The 22407-nt window shown below is 45.5% G+C and overlaps 1 long non-coding RNA gene across 1 annotated transcript in view; it reads left to right on the top strand.

Moving 5' to 3' along the window:
• Positions 1-3358: 3358 nt before the first annotated feature.
• Positions 3359-22407, top strand: part of LOC126514903 (uncharacterized) — a 64888-nt gene continuing 45839 nt past the window's right edge. Inside the window, exons 1-2 of the long non-coding RNA XR_007595703.1 lie at positions 3359-3406; positions 12565-12659. This is a non-coding gene — a long non-coding RNA (uncharacterized lncRNA). The remainder of the gene's footprint in view (positions 3407-12564; positions 12660-22407) is intronic.

The following is a 22407-nucleotide window of genomic DNA, read 5'->3' as shown; positions in this document are numbered from 1 at the left end:
CAGTATACGTATCTATCACTCCAGCTCACCCGTTGAGCTTGAAATGGCTATGTCAATTGTCAGGAATATGAATCAGCTGGTTCAGGGGAAGACACTGCTCATTCTTTTTTTTTTTGTGGGGGGGTCATATCTGAGTAGAGCCTGGAATGACAGGTGTTGGTGAGATGTGGGTACATGGGCGAAGAAACGTTCAGATGGAAGATCCAGTACAAAATCTAGAGGCAGAAACACAGCTTTGTGTCTAAGGAAAAAAAGAAGACCGGAGAGGACAGGTGCAGGGGTCCAGAAGAGGAGATGTTTTTAGCAGGGATAGCAGGGATGATGGAGAGATTTTCCTGATGCTGTGCCCAGCACACAGTAGGTGCTCAGTACACAAGACTTGTGGAGGTTACAGCTTCCATTGCTGTTCACACGTTGTTTTCTAGGGAGCAGACACTGGTCCGCTTTGCCTCACTCCAAAGACAAGTCCAGAAAGCTATTAAACACCCAGTAAGGGAATGAAATGGTCTTCAGCCTTTAAATTAATGACCTTCGCCAGCAACAAGAATAGACAGGGATAAATGCCCAGATGGGCTGATAAACCACAAAGACAAATTAATATTGTTTAATAGTTAAGTGTTCTATGAGAGGGATATTAGTTTCTATAAGACTCTCAGTGTTTCTATTCCTATGAGAGGTGAGGGTAGGATGAAGATGCCCCCACTGCTTTTAAAGAAAAAGGCCTCTTATTGAAGGCAGCTCTCTGATGGGATTTCCTTATAATTGGGTGAGGGGGTGTCTAGGTCAAAGCGACAGCCAACGTGTGCTGCTATTACAACACATTACAAAAATAGCTCTGCTTAATTGCTACCATCCATCAACGTGGGGGCATCCGTGGTGAGAGATGCCGCCAATTTCTTGAAATGAAAACCAAAGCTCTAGTAGCCGATATAGCCGCACTCTCTAATCAATGCCAGTTCTTTCTTTTTCTTTTAGAAAGGAAGGTTAAATTGATCTAAGCATCATCTCAGCCTTGAGAAGGATTCCCATATCTTCGCTTCCTTTGGGTTTGTAAGATTGCTTGTCCAGTGCTTATTTAAATTGTGTTGTTGCTTAATTTACATGAATCTGTCTCTTTCCCCCTACATTCCTCTCTCCTTCCCCCTTCTCACCTTCATGGCTCCCTCACCTCCTTTTTCTTCTGTTTTTATTCTCTCCTCCCCTCTCCCCCGAGTATTAATTTTTGCTCTGTAGTCCCCGCTGCTGTAACATGAAGCCTTTGTTGAGAGGGCTCAGTCTGTTTAGCATCCCGATGGGTTTAGGTTAATCTGACCATTGGGAAGAACAGGACAGAACATCTCAGCACATCCGGGAATTCCAGGCTTTTGGCGTCTCTGACTTTACGGGTCGGGTTAACCTGATAGTTTCTCAATTCCTCCTTTCACTCCGGGTTGGCAGGAGATCAACCCCAACTTCATAGACCAACCAACCAAGCACACAGACAGGGACAAGTATGTCAGACACACGGCACGCAAAAGCGGGAGATCTTTTAATGGTCCCGGGGTTGCTCTTGAACTGGGTCATCGTGAGACCCTGGGATGTGAGCCCAGGAACACCAGGGGCAGTACCTGCCTCTTCTCACCAGGAAAATCTTAAGAAATGGATATTGAACTCTAAGGACACATTTGTGTTGGTTGAAAATGAAAGTGAACAAGAAGCCCCGTAACTCATTTGAGCAAAGTTGTATGTGTAGTCAACACTTCACTGCAAACGGCTAGGATAAAGGAGCCTTGCTGATCTCCCATGAAAATGGATGTTAGGGTCTTCTCGGGGGTGGTGATGGTTGGGAGGTAGTGTATTAAATAGATCCAAGTTACAGACAGTCAAGAATTATGACACAGTCTACTTTTCCACAACGGAGCACACCACTTCCATTAAACACCAACAAAACCCAAATAGGCCGTTCATAGGATGGCTCCCTTTGACCAGAGCCCTTTCTCAGCATGCCGTGGGACACTCTGAGTTTCCCTGTGCCTCTTGTTCCATGCTCTGTCTGAGTCTGCCAGCGATGTTTGTTTAAATGAATGCTCCGTGTTGCTCAGAATGTTATAGCCTATTATATTAGTCAGAAGTCCTTTTGTGGATAATTAGTAGGAAATGAAAGGATTGAAGGGTGATTTGGGGTTTCTAAAACTCCTTAGAAGTTGTTTAAGAGGGAAAAATAAGTAAGTCTTGCTAAATACCCCCAAGCCAAGTGCCATTGTTCTTTTTCATGGAAAATTGCTACTTAGAAAAACCCTATAAAATGTGTCATGCCTTTGTGTCAACGGACACTGTGCTTTTAAATGTTCCTTAGCAAAATAAGATCTCGCCAGTGGGGCTTCTACCTCACATAGGTGCCAGGCGTTAAAGGGATAGTCAGGTAGATCTCTCTGAGCAACAGCAGATGTTTAATATTTAATAAATAAACACTGAAGTTTACTATTGGAATAGCTGCTATTCCCCTTGAAACTGTATTCCTTCAACCCTTATCACAAGTCTATAAAGAAACTTAGGAGGTAGAAAGTGACTTTCCCAGGTTCTTTTGATGGCCTGGGCCTGTTTATGCGAGTACTCAGCAGGTCGAGGCAGGAAAATAGAGAGTTTGAATCCCATTTGGGTCACACAAGGATCCCTTTTCTCAAAACAAAACTCTAAACAGATATCTTATACACAGCAAATGGGATCTTGGGTCTTTCCTGGCTGGTCCACTTTCCACTTGAGGAGGAGTGAGGGGACCATTCCCTCCTGGATTTCATTCTGTCTCCGTGGTTGCTCCTTTGATTTGTGTCTCAGGAGTGGGCATCACTGTTTGCCCAGTATAGACTTAAGCAGGAAGAACACATGAGCAGCAGTGGGGGGTGAGGCTTGGGGTACCAACTGGGAGTTGTGCTTGCAGGTCTGCCAGTCATCAGTGAGAGCAGCTGGTGAAGGCTGGAGTCACAGGTGTCAGGGGCCACGGATCTTGGAGACTGAAATCATCGCAGGAAAGGAATTTTTGTGCAGCCCAGCTGCGTGTGACGTCTTGGAGGCCTAGGTAGATAAAGTCCTAACCCTGACCTGAGTGAACACCCTACCTGAGCTTCAGGTGCAGGGAGCCTGCTGGTGTCTTCCTGCTCTGATGAGCTAGTTGGCTGAGAGGCAGGCTCTAAAGTCTTCCTCTGCTGGCTCTTTCAGAAGCTCTGGCTCTGAAGCCTCAAATTTTAAGTCACTTGGTGCCGGCTAGAACCTGATAGACTGAATATGCAAATAAGGTGAAGAAATAGGCCAATCAAGGAAGAGCGACAACCTTTTTCCCAAATGTGAGGGGAGGGAAGGACTCCCACCCCGGAGTCTGCAGTTGCCAGAAGTCAATGCTAAGTTCCTCCACTCTCTTGTCTCCACAGAGGTATGTGTGTGCGTGCGTGAGTGCGTGCATAAACCGTGGAGAAGTGTCTGTCTGGTCCTGGTTGCCAGGGGGCTTTTCCAGGCAGCCCGCTACTTCTCCTTCTGCTTCCTTCAGTCAGGGTTTTCTACCTGAGGTGGATTTTCTTTTGCTGTTTTCTTTTCAGCAGCTTCTGCCTGTTGTCTTTGGCTCCATTGCTCTCAGTTTTGACAATGCTCTCAGGATGTGTGTGGGAGGTGGGTAGGCCAGGGGGTGGGTAAGCATCTACTTTCAACACAATCCATGTCAGAAGAAGTCAAACTCTTTGCACTTTGCCATTTGGGGCTCTTAGTGACCTGGTCCAAACCAGCGACCTTTTCCTTTCCCTGTATTGCAACTGCGTGATCTAAGTCCTGAACTCCAAGTGTGCTGTCCTGGCCACGGCAGTCACTGTCTTTGTGGAAACAGCTCACCTCCTGGACCCTGCTCATGTCTTACCATTTCCAAACAAAGACATTTAATAAGTCTACTTTAAAAAGATTCATCTTAAATTGTGTGCACATGGTGCACGCGTGTGCGTGCGTGTGCGAGTGAACTCATGCTCATATAGGTATGTGCATGTGACTTCAGGTGCCTGTGAAGGTCAGAAGAGGGTGTCTGATCCCCTGGAATGGAAGTGACAGATGCTTGTGAGCCATCAGTACCTCAGGTCCTCTGAAAGAACAGGAAGTTCCTTTCTTTCCAGTCCCCCATGAACCAACTTTTAAGGGCTGTCATAAACGCTGTCAGTCCCTAGAAAATGTCCACCTCAGGAAAGGCATTTCTCACAGTTGCAGCCAGCGCTAGGGCACTTTCTTCTACACACTTACTGGTCCGTTTATTTTCATATACGACGAGATCACTGAAACGCGAGACTAGGCCCTGGAACCCCTGCTCCTGGCACTAAGACACTCCAGAGTTTCCTTTAAGTTGCTTCTGGCACTATGTAAGTTTTATTTCAGTAGCTGGACTCTTGGTGTCCTGACTGCCAAAGGACAGTTCTCAAAGTATGTCAGAATGTCGACAGTAAGTCAGCCAAACTTGATTTTTCTAGAGCAGCAAGAGGATAAATCAGAGAAGTGGTAGTGGATTTGGGATTCTGGCCCTTCGTGGATCTTGAATTTTCATGGACCTGGGGCTCTGGCAGAGTGGCAGGAGGAAGAGGGGGCTAATATGACGCAGGCTGCCAAAACTGGTGTGGGGCAGAGAAGTTCAGTCAGTGTCCTTAGCCTTCTCACACGGGCAAAGGGTAAAGCCTGGGATTGGATATTCCAGTTCTGTGTCCTTGTTGCCTTTGGGAAAATCTTTTATGTCGTTTTGTGCTTTGAGTTAATTTGACTCCCAGGTTTATTGTGATAGTGACCCTTAAGAACTTGAACTGTGGCCTTTCCCTGTTGAGAGACTGAAGACACTGAAGATAACAAGTGGGTTTGGTAAACTGGCTATAGCAAGATCAGATGCTGTTTTTCACAGCAGACTGAAGCAATGTTTGGTCAGCTTCACTCAAAACAGCACAAAGTTGGAAGCTACCCAATGCCTATCAGCGGGAAAACAAATTGCTGTCTCTTCATAAAAGGGAACACTACTCAATTATGAAAAGGATAAACTACCAGGGTATGAAACAACAAGGGTTAATATAAAAGAATAAAAACCTCAATCAATAAACCAAAAGGCTCATCATATATAATTGCCCTTTCCATCTCAGTGCTGAAGCTGAGATCCTGGGCACTGAACACACAAGGTAAAGGGCTCTACCACTAAGATACAACACAGAGCAGGGATTTTGATGAAAAGAGCAATAAAAATAAATAAATAAACAAAAAACCCCAAAAACTTCCCAATAGTTCTAGTGGCTAACTAGTAGAAGACTATGTTCATAGGAAGAATAAATTGAGTTTTTAATTTCAATTTAGGATAATATTTACTTACAAAGATAATAGAGTTCTTGGCCCAAATACTTTTACAGTATGTTCCTGCTACTAACCATGCAGGAACTGGAGGGAGCTGATAAGAAAGAAAGACAACTAGGAGTAGTGAGTCATCCATTCCTTTCTACTTGCCCATCTTGGGGCAGATAGGTATCTGTGCATACATGTGTCCCATAGCTATTGAGAGCTTACTGGGTGCTCAGTAGTGCTAGAGGCTGCTTATGATGGATGGGTTCTTACACCCATCCAGGATGGTTGTATGCTCGCTGACATACAAAGGGATGGAGCAGAGAGCTGAGTGTCCGCACAGGACATTGTTGTAAAAAGCAAAGGGAAGAAAGATGTGGGTCAAAGCTACGTAGTTTTGAACAAAGATGTACCTGTCAAGCAATCCTAGGGAAAGTATAAGATGGGTAATGAGAGGGCCCCATGACTTCTTAGCAAGCGCTTTCTGAAAAGTATATGCAGCTCCTAAAGGGGTGGGGACCTTGGACCCGGCCTTCTGGTGAGGTGGTGTCATTGACTAGGTTGTCAAGGGATCAGATCAAATGACTTCTTAACAACTGCAATGGAGAATGGAGGTGGGAGGGGAGAGGCTTGGAGAATTGAAATCAAATTGAGAAGAGGGAAGGAAGAAGGGAATTAAGATCTGTTTTCTGTTTTCAGTGTTTTCAGTGTCTGAAGGATTTCTAGAAGCTTGGCTCAGTCCACAAACATTTTGTCATTCCAGTCAGCAACGGGTGCTGATTTTCAGCTTCTTCCTGTCATATAGCAAAGGGACTTGTTCCTTAAAATGCCCCCAAGAATGTTGCAATGCGCTCAAATCAGAAACACTTTTATTTTTAGTGACTTTCACCCCTTCCTGGTGCAGGGGACTTCTTGTATCTGACAAAGGCAATGTGTAAATGGAGCGCCCAGCTGATCTCTTGACCCTGGAGAGGGCAGCTGCCTGTGACCTAGGTGGTGGGTGGGCTCTTCTTCCTGAGAGCAGGGTGCCCACTCCCATTTTTTATCTGCTCTTGTAAACTTCTGCAGAAAGCCTTAGCTGTTGTGAACTTTTAGATGATGAAAGTCACACTTGGTCACTTCTGCATTCCTGCTCAGCCTCACACGCGTTCACGTCTTTCATTTTAAAATCATTTTTCTTTATTCTTGTGAATTTAACACATGTATAAATGAAATACGATAGTCTGTATGGCTTATTTTCCCATTCCAACCCCCCCTCCCAATACATCTTCCTCCCAACTTCACCCTTTCTTTCTTTCTTTCTTTCTTTCTTTCTTTCTTTCTTTCTTTCCTTCCTTCCTTCCTTCCTTCCTTCCTTCCTTCTTTCTTTCTTTCTTTCTTTCTTTCTTTCTTTCTTTCTTTCCTTTCTTCTTCCTTCCTTCCTATCTATCTATCTATCTATCTATCTATCTATCTATCTATCTATCTATGATCTATCATCTATCATCTATCTATCTATCGATCGATCGATCTATCATCTATCTATCTATCGATCTATCATCTATCTATCTATCTATCTTCTATCTATGATATCTATCTATCTATCTATGATCTATATCTATCTATCTATCCATCATCTATCTATCTATCTATCTATCTATCTATCTATCTATCTATCTGTCTGTCTTCCTCCTCCATCATCACCCTCCTCCTCCTCCTTTGATACCCCACTAATTCTGATTAATGCTGCTCATGATTGTAGGGCCATCCACTGGAGCATGGGAAATCTACCAGTGGCCACTCCCTCAAAAAAAGATTCTCCTTCCCACAGCAGCTGTTAACACCTCCTGAGACATAGGTGGGGCCTGGAGAGCAGCTCCTCCATCTCTGCTGGGACTTTGGCTGGCTTGATCTTGTGTGGTTCTCACGGTGATCAGCACAGTTGTTGAGTTCATGTGTGAGATGGCCATGTCATATCCAGAAGACAGCTTTTTACAGCATCCCTCCGTCCTCTGACTCACACGTTTATTCTGCCTCCTCTTTCATAATATTACCTATGCCTTGTGGTGCGTGGGTTCGTAAAAATGTCCTAGTGTGACTGAGAAATTAATTTCTTATTGTCAATGTTTAATCAGTTATGCTTTTCTGTGTTTACCACTTCCCATGATAGAAATAACTTTCTTTGACCAGGTTTGAGAGAAGCCTAATTATATGCATTTAAACATAAATAAAGAGAAGAAAATATGACCACTTGATAAACTAATAAATCTATCTTACATGTGAGGTCCTGATTTCAACACCAGGCATGAAATGTTCTTCTGTGGACCAGGTCTCGAGTCCAGTCAGAAAGTCCTTATTTACCATACAACAGCTGTGCCACTGTTGGACCAGGGGGCACATTTTGCCTGGTTAGTATTGTGGCCTGTGAGGCCCCCCACAGACTGGATAGTGCTTTCTCGTACCAACACATTCAGATTTTCATAAACCCCGTATGCATATGGCCTATAGCCAACCTAGATGAATTCAGCCAACTCTAGGTAAAGAATATCTAGAGTGGGGAAAAATGTTTAGCTCAATTAAAAATAATAAAGTATAAAGTAAAAAATAGAAAATAAGAATATTCAAAAAATTGCATTATATTGAGCATATAGACAGCTTTTTTTTTTTTTTTTTGGTAATTGTTTCCCAGGGCGTGGAATGACGTCATATGGCATGTTTACACTACACCAGCTGTTGAAAGTAAAGAAGACAAGAACTGAAAAGAGAGCAAGGATGATTCAGAGGGAGGAAAGGGAAAGGAGAAATGATATAATTCTATTGTCATCTCAAAAATCAAAGAAATGGGAAAAAGTAATCTAGAGGTGATTTAAAAAATATGGATGGATGTGTGCAGGTTGTTTGCAAATACGGTGGCATTGTATACAAAGAATTGAGCATCCATGGATAGCTGGATGTCTTCACCCAGACACAGAGATTATTGGGTGTGATTTAAGCAGAGTTAAAGATCTGGGTTCTCCTGGGATTGCAAGTGCTCCTCATAGGTGCTGCTGTATTTGTCTAAAGGGGAACCGTCATGGAAGTCCAGTTCACTGAAATTTCTCAGCCCCCAGTCTCTGCTCACAATATCTAGGTTTACGTTCATTGCTTTAACTTCATTCTCCAGCCCCCCAAAATCCACATGATAATGAATTTTCATGGTCAGCTTGACTGGATTTAAAATCATCTGAGCAGTGCACCTCTGGACATGTTTGTGAAATCTTTATCTGAGAGGTTTTACTTGAGGAGGAGAAAGCCCATCCCGAATGCGGGGAGCACCAGCCCCTTGGATGGAGTTTCAGATGGAATACGAGGGAGAAAGTAACTTCAATATTAGCATCCACTGCCCACCATGGCACACTGCACACTGTCTGCCCCTCCATGGCACACTGCACACTGTCTGCCCCACTATAGCACACTGCACACCACTCAACCCCATCAGTCCTCAGACTGCCTGTGTATCATACAGCTCTTTGTTTCCTAAAAACTGCCTCCCTCTCTCCTGTCTTTCCCTTCCCTCCCTTCTTTTCCTTCTCCCCTTTTCTCTGTGGTTCAGGCTGACCTCAAACTGATGGCAGCCTCTCCCGAGTACTGGGATTATAGGTTCAGTTTCTTTCCTCTTTCTTATTGTGTGCTGCATAAATGAACCTTCTGGAAGCTCTGGGGATGAAAGAGTTCAGTGGTATTTGATACAGTATCTGATCTGCTAGATCCAGTTCTGCCTCAAGAAGAGGCAGAAAAAGAAAACGAAAACGAAAAAGAAAAAGAAAAAGAAAAAGAAAAAGAAAAAGAAAAAGAACTCAACCCGGGGAGACTCACCATCCGCTTTACTGAAAGCCGATGAAGCTGATGCAGTGTGAACTATGGGAAGTTCATAGGCCAGAAATTCTGAATCTGTTTCAGAGAGCATCCGACTAGTTCCCCTTGGTCTTTGCAGACTGGAAGATAGCCTCATGTGTAGAAAGTCCCTCAGGGGCAGCTCCTGCACCAGCACCCTACTGATTTGAAGCCCATGGAGTGCCATCGTCTGTTTCCAAGTTTCAGATTGCTTTGATAAAAACATGGGCCTTCGAGTCTGCCTTGTCCCTTGTTACTACGTGTCTTAGTTACTAATTTTTATTGCTGTGATGAAAATCCATGACGAAGGCAGCTTATGAGAGAAAGTGTTTAATTTGGGCTTATGGTTTGGTTTCAGAGGGTGAGGGCCCATGGCCATTACAATGAGGGGCATGGCACAGGTTAAGAGCTTACATCTTGATCCACAGGCACAATGGAGTGGGGGAGGGAGGGAAGGAAGGAGGGAGGGGGAGAGAGAGGGAGAGAGGGAGAGAGGGAGAGAGACTGGGAATGTAATGGGCCTTTGAAACCTCAAAGCAGGTCCCCAGTGACACACTTCTTATTGAGGTCACACCTCTTAATCTTTCCCAAACAGTTCTATCAAATAGGGACAAGCATTCATACATATGAGCCCATGGGGACCGTTCTCATTCATACCACCACACCAGGCACTGGAATGCTTCTTTTCTAAAGCTTTCACTACAACCTATAGATTGAATATAAGAAGAAAACAGTAAAGAACAAAAGCCATTGAGATAATTTGCTTCTCATTTGGTGTCTTCTGTGACCATCTTAAACTTGCTAAAACGTGGAGGGCTCCAGGGAAGATGAACTTTCCATGAACTATGTGGTCAGGCTACGGAATCAGGGATATACATAACTTTGTCAGTAATTACTCCACCAAATTAAGCCAAATATTATTGTTTATTGCCCTGTAAGATATGAATCCAGTTTTATAGCCAGTCTGCAATATTAGTCTAAATTTTAAAAAATCAAACACTCACAACCATCTAGCTCCTTGGTCTTACTCTACCTTGGTTTTAGCATTTAATTAATAGAAGAAGGATAAAATTCTAGATACTTGCTTGTTTTTGCTTTTTTTTTGTATTTGAAAGAAAGTTATGTTTATAACTTTTTGAAGAGTGTGTTTTAATATCAGCGTTTGGGAGACACATATCCCTCCTTCCAAAGGAGGAAGGGAATGGGCATTTCTGATTTTTCTAGCCAAACTTAGCCTCTTCCCATTGATGGGAACAATTTCTCTGCTTTGTCATACCAGCCCTGGTCTCACCAGGCATCACTATCTCCTTTATTCATATTGCACTTTGCAAATAAGTTATAACATCATTGAGTCACTTCATGGTATCTAAATACACAATAGAATTACCTCGTGGTAATGAATGGGGACCCTGACCAAGTCTCTATCCCAAAACTGCATCTTCCTTTATCCTTATACTCCCTCAAATTCCTAAAGGCCCAGGCAGGCATTGGTGTAGATTTTAAATGGATGTCTGAAGGATAGGTCGAAGGATGGACAGACTGGACAAGGGAAAAACGTCAAGAGTCTAATCTGCTTCCTTGGAGAGTCTAACGTGCATATGGTAATTAATGCTAAGCAGAGTTACATTTATGTAGGTCATAGCGTACATTCCAAATTCACCCACTCTCCCATTCCTTTTGCCTGGAGTCAAGGGTATATTTCTGATCCCGTCATTGTATACGTGTGTTGTTTGCCTTCTCACAGGATGACTGTTTGATGGCTGACGATTGTTTAGATAACTTGAACTAAGCAGCTCTGCACTTGGGATTTGGGACTTTGGAGCTATGTACTTTGGAATAGGATATGGTATTATTTCAAACACAACACAAGCCAAATATCATTACTAGCATGTCTCACGAGGAACCAGATGTTGCCAGCGCTTAGTTTACTTAATTCAAATAATCTTCGACCCAAAATTATACTTTGTGTAGCATGCTTTGGAGAGAATTTTAGTATTTGTTATTATAGGATTAACTTGTTATATTAATTATTGCTAAGAGTCTTGGGGAATTTCCTGATGTTCACAGCCGAGAGAAGGAATTGTTGTTCCTGTATGTCTATCTTTTCCTTCGTTCAGTGGAAAAGTTAGTTTGTGGAGCACCCCTGGGTGAGGAACACTCCCTGACTCATCTCGAACACCAACACAGTACCCGGCACTAGGTAGCATTCAGAGAAGGTTTGCTGTAAGGCTGGGAAGCAAGCGCGGCTTGCGAGTTCTAGATAAGGCCTCAGCGCTGGTCAGTGGTCATTTAAGAGGAGGATTAATATTGGATTCTTACAGAGAAATTAAACACACATTAGGATTTCATTTAACTTATTAATTTGAGAGCCAGGCAGCTGTTCTAAGTAGGTCAAAGAAGAGTCCGGAGAACTGGCATATGGACAGATGAGAAATATTGAAATGAATATGCAAATAAAAGCAAAACCAGCCTTCTCCACAGCAGAAGAGGACTCAGTTGAGGCTTTGTGGGTCAGACAGAATTTGCACTTTTTTACACAAGACATGTTGTACATGGCTGTCAGCTCTCTGGGCGCTCCAGCCTTGTGAAAAGACTCAGATTGAAACAGGTAACCTGGAAGGCGGGTGTTACACAGTGCAGACTTACTCATTAGGGCACGAAATTTCCCCTGCTGTTCACACCTGGGCTGTGCTTTGCAAGGGAGGAGGAGTCTGCTTTGAGACAGCAGCCCCTGCAAAGGCCTTGAGCCATGAAGCGTCCCTGTTGCTTTTAGTAAGGGGAAGGAGGATGCTAGAAAGAGGGAGTGGGCAGGTGGGTAGGACCCAGGTCATCAGAGTTCTGTAAGTCAAGGTAAGAAATTTGGATTGGAGGCAAACTCTATTGCATTATCCAACCCTTACAAAAGTATACTTTGGGGTCAGGCATCTCGTGGCTCATGAGCACAATCTCAGTCCTGGGAAGGGAAGCAGGAGGATTGCTGTGAACTGAAGATTGGCCTGGATTATGGAAACCTTGCTTCAAACACACACACACACACACACACACACACACACACACACCCCACACTATTCCCCAAATAACACTTTAAGTACTTGATCCCAAATTGTGTGCTTGCTTAAAATGATTCACATACGACCTTATTGTGATCCCAGAACAACTCTAGAGGCAGCCCTGCAGTTGGGAAGATAAACAGAGAAGCATAGGAAAATCACAAGAGCTGCCCCAGCGCTGGGGTTTAGTGGACTGCTGCCCTGTATTTGCATTGTTTGCGGTGAAGTCTATTGTCTGGGTTGCATGTTTTTCTGCAGGACACAGTGTTTGCAATTTAGCAGAGTGCTTCCTCCCTGCAGTCTTGGTGGGAAACCCCTGAGGAGTCTCATCACTCTTCTTTTACAGATGCAGAAACTCGGATTTACAATAACTGAATGGCTTGAGTCCTGACATCAGAAGCCCTGTGGTTGGCACCCTGCTGGGTGGATCATGCCCCCAAGGTAAGACCAGAGAAACACTGGCTGTTCTATGTACCTTGGTCACTCAGTTCTCTCTGCTCTGCCATTTTGGAGGCTAATGCTGAAGCAGCCTTTGAAGAACAGGAAGTCTTGATGCCTGCTGGGAAGCACCAGGATGTCTGTTCTCACTCAAGAGGCAGGCAGAGGCAAGGGGAGGACCAAGAGGGCCAAGCACAGGTTCCTGGAGGCTCGAGAAACCTGGCGATACTGCCTAAAAGGAGTGGGATGTGGGCTGTTGGTAGTGTAGGAGATGTGGGCGACAAAGGAGGAGAGGCCGTTGTCTTCAGGAACCTTCTTGGGAAGGGGCCAGGTTTTTTTTCTATATGTCCTGTCCTCCGAACCACCTCTATTCATAATAAAAACCTTACTGTTTTAATTTTGTAAGATTTATTTTTATGTTTATGCACACGTGCATGTGTGTGTGTGTGCACGCGCACTTGTGTGTGCTTGCAACGTGTGCAGTTGAATGCACGCATTTGACTATAGCACCCAAGGAGAGCAAAAGCAGTATTTGGTCCTCTGGATGTGGAATAAGATGCCAGATCAGGATGCTGAGAACTGACCTTGGGTTCTTTGGAAGAGTGTACATATTTGTAATTGATGAGCCATCTCTCTAGCCCCAAATCTTACTTTGGTAAGATACAGGTAAGTTACAGATGGATATTATATGAAACTTTGAAATACGCTTTATCTCGGGGCTGGAGAGATAGTTCAGTACTCACTCTGTAAGCATGAAGACCTGAATTTGGTTCCAACACATGTGAAAAAACTGGGTATGGTCATGAATTGTGCGTTTATAATCCCAGTGCTGGGGAGGCAGAGACAGATGGTTCCCTAGGGCTCACTGTCCAGTCGGTTTCATCAAAGTAGTGACCTCGGGGCCAGTGAGAGACCTTGCCTTTTACAAAGAGGATGGACTGACACTAGAGACTGGCCTCTGGACTTCACACACATACGTAGCACACACATGTTTATACACACACACGTTTTAGCATCTTAAACATGGAATTTGCAATTCGAGGACGAGTGGGTGGCACAGAACCCTGGGACCCAGGATCATGAAGGACGTCAAGATGGTTTATACAATCAGTGTTCCACATGCCTATGTCGCCAGTTTACAGAGCAGTTTCTCACCACTGGTGAGATAGATTCAGTATGTGAGCGTCCGTGGGCTGGGTGCCTGACATGCGGCTGGGTTGGCTTACCTGAAACCTTCCATTGGAACAAGGTGACAGGCTCTCAGGTCTTGCTGAGTGAACACATGATGGTCGAGTGAAGGAGTCTTCAGGCACACCCTTGCCTGAGTCATGGGAGACTCTCAGAACTGCTCATAATAATGTTATCTCACCGTCGTCCATATGCTTGCTGGGGTGGGATTAGAATGAATTCTGATGAACTATTGTATTGAAACACGGGTTGTATTGTTGTAAATTGGTTATATTCTGGATCATGAGTGTGATGACTATTATTCCTTTAAAAACGGTGGCGGCGTGGCGTGGGTGTGTGGACAAACACAGGATAGACGCAAAAGGAAGAGACGGACACGCGGCTCCCACGTGGGTGCGTTTTAATGGGGAGAGGGGAACACAGTAAGGGGTGGGACGTGCGACACACAAGGGTAGGGGGGAAAAGGGCCAAGAGAGAGGCCAAGAGAGGGGCCAAGAGAGCGAAGCCTCGTGGACCTTCGCTTTTAACGGGGGGCGCAAGGTTATCTGGGAGGAATGGCCTTCACCTGGGCGTGGCCAGCACGCACACAGGTGATGGTAATCCAGGAGAAGTCTGGGAGCTGTAGTTTCCAAGGAATAACAATGACGTCTTTATTGACTGGGCTTTGTCTGAGTTTAAGAATAGCTCAGTTATCTGTCTTTGGGCTAGATTACTCTCCCACTGCCTCTTTGGATTTAACCAATTAGCTTTACTTTTTGAAACAATCTCATGTATCTGAGGCTAGCCTTGACCTCATTATATAGCCTTAAATAGCTTTGACCTCCAGATCCTCCTGCCTCTATTTCCTGAGCGCTGGAATTGTCTGCGTGGCATCATGCCTAAGTTCTCTTTGGAGTTAGAAGCACAATGAGGTTTAGAAACACGGGGCTTGCTCCAAGCTTCACTAGCTTGTGCCCATAGAGCACAAAGCAGAAGCGTCACCTTCCCACCGTAGCGAGATAAGCTTCTCTCTCTAAAAGGGGACATTTCTCTTTCTGTTCTCTAAATAGGCAGTTCTGGCTCTTTGGGGGCCACAGAGAAGCCAGTTCCGGATTCAGGGGAAGCAGGAGCAGGGCAGGCCAAACACAAGATGCAAGTTTCTGATGCTTGAACTTTTTCCTATAGTCTCCTTTTCTCCTCTTTCTCTGGGCGTGCAGCATCCTAGAGATCTCAGAAGAATTTAAGTTTGGACCACTCATCCAGTGAGAAACGAACAACACCAACAAGAACAAAATAAAGCAACTCGGCATTGCAAGCTGATTTAGTGCACAGTCGTGAAACAGCGTTGACTTGGTCAGCGCCTATGGTTGCTTTCCATGAACCTGGTCGTGTACCACCTTGGTCCCTTGAAGTAGATGTCCCAAGGATTCAGCGATAAGAATAAATGAAAGTGCAAGTCAATAAGAAGGAAAGCCCTCACTGTCCATCAAACAATGGTGACAAAACTGGTTCCAAGCTAAGTTCTGGACAAACTGGTTTTATAGGGAAATTCTGCGTGTGTTAGAGATGCTATAGAACGACCTAGAAGCATCCCTAAGCCAGTGCTTAGACATGCAGGGCAAAGCAGAAAGCATAGGACACCCCTGTTGGCTTGGCCCATCAGAAGTACCAAAAATCCTAGGGTCTTAGATCATCTTGGCCACTTGTCGTGAGAATGAGAGGTAGCGTGGTGGGGTAGGACCTGGGGTCTTCCAGCTCGGCCATTTCTTGTTTTGCATGTCCCACACACCTGAAGTTGGCTTGGTGGCCCTTGTTCTCTGAACACTGTCAGTGTCTGTTGAGAGCAGTGGTTCTAGGAGTGTGGAAGAGAGGAGGGCCTCTGCCTCCAAGGAGTTCTACCTGGAGTTGCTGTCCTTGTTAAAATGCAAGGGAAGAGTGAGGAATGAAAACAAAATCAAATTGTGCTTTGGTGAGACTTGAGGCAGAGATGTTTAATGAATATGAGGGATATTCTGTATTGTGTGCGTGTGTGTGCATGTGTTTAGAGGCCAGAGATATATTTCCTAATAGCTCGCCATCTTATGTTTTGGGACAGGGTCGCTCCTTGAATGTGAAGCTTGTTGATTGGCGAGACTGGCTGGCCAGTGAGCCCCAGTGATGGTCCTAGCTTTGCTTTCCTAGTGCTGAGATTGCAGGCGTGCACTGCTGTACTCAGCTTTTATGTGGGTACAGAAGATCTGAACTCAGGTCTTCACGCTTCTGCAGCAAGCACGTTACGTACTAAAGCCATCTCCCTCGCTTCCAGAAGCAGATTTCCATGTAGACAAAATGCTCCAGTTCTTTGAGTGAGGTTTTGGGATAAAAATCTGACACCAAAATTCTTTCCGTGTGCGACTAACAGCTAGCCAGACTGGAGCAAATGGAAGCCATTTCCATTTCAGCAACACTCTCCCCGTTTTTGATGGGGCGGTCAGCTCCCCAGCGTGTGGAGAGCTCCACTTTGTAGCCTCTTCCTCCCTCTTCTCTCCCATGCTGTTTTAGGACCACTTTGCTGGGCCTTCCTCCTTTTAGGAAGCTTCTAGAAGGAAACACGCCTGACTGTATTGATGGGAGATGCACCGGTCAGTCTGCCGTGTTCTTCTTCTTCCTGTTGCTTTAAACTCCTGGTGAGATGACAAAAGAGGATGCAGGGACCATTCTGGTATCACTTGCCCTCATTTCTTTCCTCTGGGCTGGCAGTGAGAGCAGGCCAGAAAAGACAGGGGCCTGGAACACTGTGTCTCTCACATCCAGAACTTGGAGCAGTCACAGAGAACGAAGCCTTGGGGCTGACCAATATGACAAAATAGGAATCCCATGACTTTTGATTGTCCCCATAAGGTCAGAGTCTATGCTCACTCACGGCACTCCAAGCTCACAGTCAGCTCAAAATATCTCCTTGCTCTGGGTTCTAATGGTAGATCCTGTGTCTGCCCTCCCCGTGACCCGTAGTCTCTTAGCTCCATGGAGGATGCCCGTATGTCTCCTACCCTCAACCACATTGATAGCCAGTGACTAACCCAGGCTCTGGCACCCCTGGGAAGCCAGCACACATTCCTAGGATGAATGATTGGAGATGCATCTAGTTTATAGTCTTTTGTTCTAGGACTTGAGGTCCTTAGTAACCTTTGAAAGTCCCCATTAAGCTATTTCAGGAAGACCATAAAACTTTGCATCATGCAAAGCTTAGCTTGGGTCCATTTGGGAAGACAGACAAAGTGTACAGCAGCAGGTGTGGAGGACCTTCAGGAGCGGGTGACAGCCCAATCGTGTTACAGACGGTGGCAGGGATGTCTAGGATTGTGGGGGGATGGTGGACAGGCTCAAAGAGGTGGCAGTGTGGCCGCTGAATGCTCAACAGCCATGCATGCATTTGGCGACCGCCCCCTCACTGTGAGAGACATGCTGGCATACTGATATGCTGGCACACTGCTGGCTCTGAACTGGGGACACAGCCCAGTGACAGGGTGCTTACTTAGCATGAATGGGGCCCTGAGTCCATTCCCCCAGCATTGCCAGCAATAAACAAACAAAAAGATTACTGGTTCAGACCTTGGCTTTGCCATGTCCTTATTGCCTGGGCTCTGGTGAGTCATTAAACCTGCCTGTGCCTCAGTTTTTTTTTTTTACCTGTACAATGGGACAATACCATTCTCTACCTCATTAATCTCTTAGAATTACTATAAAAGCCCTTAGAGTAGTACTTGAACTCATGAGCACTATAGAGCATTTTTTTTTCTTATCTCTATCTAAACACCCCATTTCAGTGCTGATTTCTGGGCTCTTCAGTCCCGGAGTAGCATGCATATGGGTGGGAGATACTAGGTAAGCCCTACTTTTGGTCCTACAATGCTTATGAAATCCCTTTAATGGGAAGAGCAGGAAAGGATGGTGAACCTGACCCAGCCTCATACTCGGAGAGGGGCAGATCCCTGGAAGGCCTGGGCCAGATGCAGCAGCTGGAACTGTCTTCATCACAGGGCTGAGAAGGGCAAAGGCCCGGGCAAGAGAGAAAACTGTGAGCTCTGACAGATTGTTTTCCAAAAACGGTTCCGTTGAAACTTCCTATTCTGCGGGTTTTTCTGGAGCTTTGGCACCTTTTCTTCAACAAGTGGAGTCTAATTCCCCTCCCCTTGCTGGGAAGGAACAGAAAACAGACCGCCAGAGCTGAGTGTCGGCCCAGATCAGGGCACAGAAGTTATGACTAGGCACCGAATGGGAGAGTCTACCCCTCGCGGGGACTTGAGAAACCCAAGACTACCGTGCTGTGAGGAAGCCCAGGGCACACGGAAAGGACACACACATGTTCTCTGACTGACGTCCCAGCTGAAGGCTGAGGTCCCAGCTGCCTGGCAGATGGGAGGCAAGATGCCTTCAGATGACTTCAGTCCCTGGCTGGGGCACCCCAGCTGTTGAGTTTTTTTGGATGCGATTCTAGAGACCAATGAACAAGTAGAGTCAAGCCTGAGTTGCTAAATCCCTAACTCCCAGAATCTGTGAGGACCCAGGACATGTATGTAAATCGGCTTCCCGTCACTGCGGCAAAATGCCTGAGACACTCAGCTTAAGAAGAGGAAAGGATCTTTTAGTCAGTGCTTCAAGACATGGCCTCTTGGTCATTTGCTTTGTGCCTATAGGGAGACAGACCATCATGTGGGAAGTGTATGAGAGAGGAACAAAATTTTCCTCATGGCAGTCAGGAAGCAAAGAGAGAGGCAAGTTGAGGCTGAGGCGTCCTCAGTGACCTAAAATCTTTCCTTCTGTCTGCTTCTGCAGTAAAACTGCAGGCCGAAGGCCAAGCCTTTCTACCGTGGACTTTGAGGGTTGGTGAAGATGATTCTATCCCAATTCTAACCGACTATTTGAAGTCATTGCGTGTTGAAGTTACTTGTTATGTGGCCATAACAACCACATAATAATAATAACATAGCCCCCTCTACCTTCTGCATGGCTCGTTCCCTTAGGACTCCTGCAACAGATACTTCTTTCTCTGGAGAGATCAGAGGAAGAAAATGTGCTTCCAGCACAATTAATAAGATTTGTTTCTCTCACAATCCGGAGAAGTCCCAGTGATCAAAGATCAAACAGCTGGAAAGCTTTCTGGAGCAGTCCTGCTTGCCAGCATCTGGCTGGCACAGCTCCTGAGGGAGTCATCCCTAGCATCTCCTGATGGGAGGTGAGGCGTGCAGGATGATGGAGCCCCACATCAGCCTGTGATATCTCCCAGTTATTCTGCTGACCTGGCATGGCTCACCACAGCTGGTAAAGATGAAATAACGTTCATGGAGGAGAACTGTAAAGTCCGCCTGGAGGGGTGGAAAGCCCTCCCCTCTATGGGAGATAAGAACTCTTGATTTGGTCCACGAGGTGGCTGCCACATCTTCCCGATCAGTGATGCTGTCTGGTGCTTAAGGAGTGCTCTGTATTTTGTGACTGGTAAAGTGTTCAGTCTCCGCAGAGAGGAGGAGAAGCAGTTAGCCTCACTTTAGAGCACTGTTGTAGATACGGAGGCTAAAAGATTAACAACCTGCAACCAGATCACATGTGGCCATGGATGGCTAGGAATGTGGCCCAGTGCAAAATCGCAAGCTGACTTAAAACCTTTTAGGATTCTCGTAGACCAGGCTGGCCTCGAACTCACAGGAATCCGCCTGTCTCTGCCTCCCAAGTGCTAGGATTAAAGGCGTGTGCCACCACTGCCCGGTGTAAACCTTATTGGATTCTTGCTTTGTGATTTTTCTGTTGTAACTCAACTAGGAACTACTGAGCATAATGTCTGTCTGTAGATGACAATGTGCTGGCCCAGTGTCCCAAGGTTTTATAGACTTTTATTATTATTCTAACCAGCGATGAAGGTCAAATTTAATCCCATGCCCCTTAACCCTCATTTTCTTGTTATTGTTCTCTGAAATAATCTGTCTTAAAGCAGAACACTGATACCTTTCCATTTCAAAACAGCCAGAAGCATGCTCACTAAAGGTGTGCCGAGTCTCACTTTTGAGGCCATTCCATAGTCCCGGAATTCTGTGCTTCATTTGTACAATGCAATTAACTTTCTGCGCTTGGTGATGGATTTGTGTGACCCTTCCCAGAAGTGAGGTGCTAGTAATTTTCACATTCCTTCCACCAAAAGAACATAAACTTGAAATATCTGCCCATGCCATTGGTGTAAATTCTTCCAGTGTGGCTGACTTCAGGCTACTAAGTCAGCATCATTCACCGTGAAGCTGACTGGAGAAGCTCCTGTGAGCCAGCTTTAGCCCATGTCAGAGTGAATGAAGCAGTGCCATTATAGATACTTTGTAACTCTTTTTTTCCCTCAAAGCCACGGAACCCTTTTCATTCATATTTCCATTATCGAGACAGTGTGCAAAACAGCACACTGTTTATAAGGTGGGAAGAACTTTGCTTTCACAGCCCTGGCAAGGTTAACTGTGTGGAGTGGCGAGATGTCGGCTCTAGAGAATCCCTTGTGTCAGTAACCCTAAAGACACAGCTCTGAATGCTGATTCCATAGTACGGTGTGTACATTCTGCTCACCTCGCTGCAGGGGTGGAGGGCAGAGCTGTAGGGCTTGGTGGAAGCAGAAGACGAGCCCTCAAGCATACCCGGTTTCACAAGCAGGCCTGACGCTCATAGTGGAGTTTCTGGCTCAGACACTGTTGCAGTGGTGGAGAGAGAAAGGTCCGCAGTTTCTGCTTCGGCTCTCTCAACTCTCTTAATTGCCTTATGTATTGCCTCAGTGACTTCCCAGTGCCTCCCCCCCCCCTCCATCTATCTTCTCTCTTTATCCGTGGGTAGCTTGTACCGTGTCTTTTTCTTAAGGAGAGTGGAGGGAAAGAAACAGATGAAGTCTCCGAGAGGGAAATCTCAACTAGATGGAAAATGAAATCCCAGGGGTGTTGGCATTTGAATCAGAGGGCACAGACAGGGTGGTGGGTGACATCCGCAGAATGAGGAAGGGCAGCCTATGGAGTTATTCACATCACACACACACACATATAGAAAGAAAAAGCTGGCGTGAGGGAAGCAGAGGAAATCAAGATGAATCTGAAATCCAGTGATGTCTATGTACCTTCTGCCCACAGCCAAAGAGAACTAGAGTGAACTTCTTCCAATGCTTTCCTGACACAGAAGTCTCACCATGGTGACCAGTTCCTTCCCCAGCAACCACGTCCTATGCTAGGTTCTGCTCACTATGTCAGGCCCAGCTTGGGTATCCCTCCCTGGAGAATCCTCTTTGACTCTGCCTCCCCCCTTTAACACACACACACACACACACACACACACACACACACACACACACACACACGTTCTGGAGCTGTAGATTCAAAGTCCGGCCTCAGCATTGCCCTAGCTTGATGGTGTCTAAGTCACGCCCCTCAACCCACATTTCCTCATCTGTGAAACCAGGGGCTGGGTCACTGCTGAGCTATTCTAGAGTTCTGAGGAAGTGTGTGCCCGGAGTGTCTACCCACAGTGGTGCCAAGCGAACAGTGCAGACTCTCTCCCTTCTATTCTGAGTAGAACGAAGAGCCTCGGGTCAGAGCAATTTATTTTCCGACACTTAAGGATGCAGCCTTGCCTTCGGTGGCTCCAATTGCATGCTGACATTTTCGATGGAACCAGCTTAATGGAGAAAAATGACTCTATTCCCCAATGAAGACAGACTTTGGCAGGGGCCGGGGTGGGTCACCGGGAACTTGTATTTACATGTCACATTTCTCTAATTCTGAAGAATCCAAGCATCCTCTCCGCTTCACTTCTCATTCTCTACCCGTCCCATTAATAAAAATTAATAGACAGACTAGACTCTACTGAGGAAAACAAATCAAAATAGCGGTTTCCAGTCCGTTGGCCTCAGAAGCACGGCATGCCTGGTTTGAGAGTCTCATAAAATACCATCCAGTTAAATCTGGGGTTATTAGGCAATTGATACTCAGTTTTGGTTCTGCTTGCTCTCTGGAAGTGCTGTTTTCCAAAAGCGTGAATGTTACAGGAAATTTCTTCACTCGGTTATCCTTGGTAGTTTAAATATTGTTTCATAAATGAAGATGGGCTCCCCTCTCTTCTACATGTAGAAGGGGGCTGGCTTTTTTTTTTTTTAACCTAGGGTATGGCTGTGATAATTTATCTTTCCCAAAGCGACAAAGGAGCAAGAGAACTCAGAAGGGGAAAACACTCACTCAACGACAAACACAAGGCAAGGAAGAAGTGTGGACAACAGCGGTCCTGGAGAGGGGTTCATCGTAAGAGCACAGATATACTTAGATATCAATTAATTCCAAACTCTGCGAGAATAATACTGTCGAGAAATCCGTAGAAAGAGATGAGATGCCAGACTAGGAATGCCATTAGCATTGGTTAAGAAATCCAAATGGAAACTTGTACACCTTGTTTTTTGTTTTCTTGCCTTGCTTTTGTAAGTTATTCTTGTGAATGCCCTTTGCCCTCGGATAAAGAAGTGGTATTTTTGCCAGTCCAGTTCCTCAACTGGAGTTCGAGGAATTTGCCAACAGTCATCTCATGTGGCACGGCCTCACAG

Source organism: Alexandromys fortis, unplaced genomic scaffold, assembly GCF_014885135.2.
Source record: "Alexandromys fortis isolate MF-2015 unplaced genomic scaffold, M_Fortis_MF-2015_v1.1 scaffold_18, whole genome shotgun sequence".
Lineage (NCBI taxonomy): Eukaryota > Metazoa > Chordata > Mammalia > Rodentia > Cricetidae > Alexandromys > Alexandromys fortis.
Note: the sequence above shows the minus strand (reverse complement) of the source record. Positions and strands in the feature narration are given on the sequence as shown.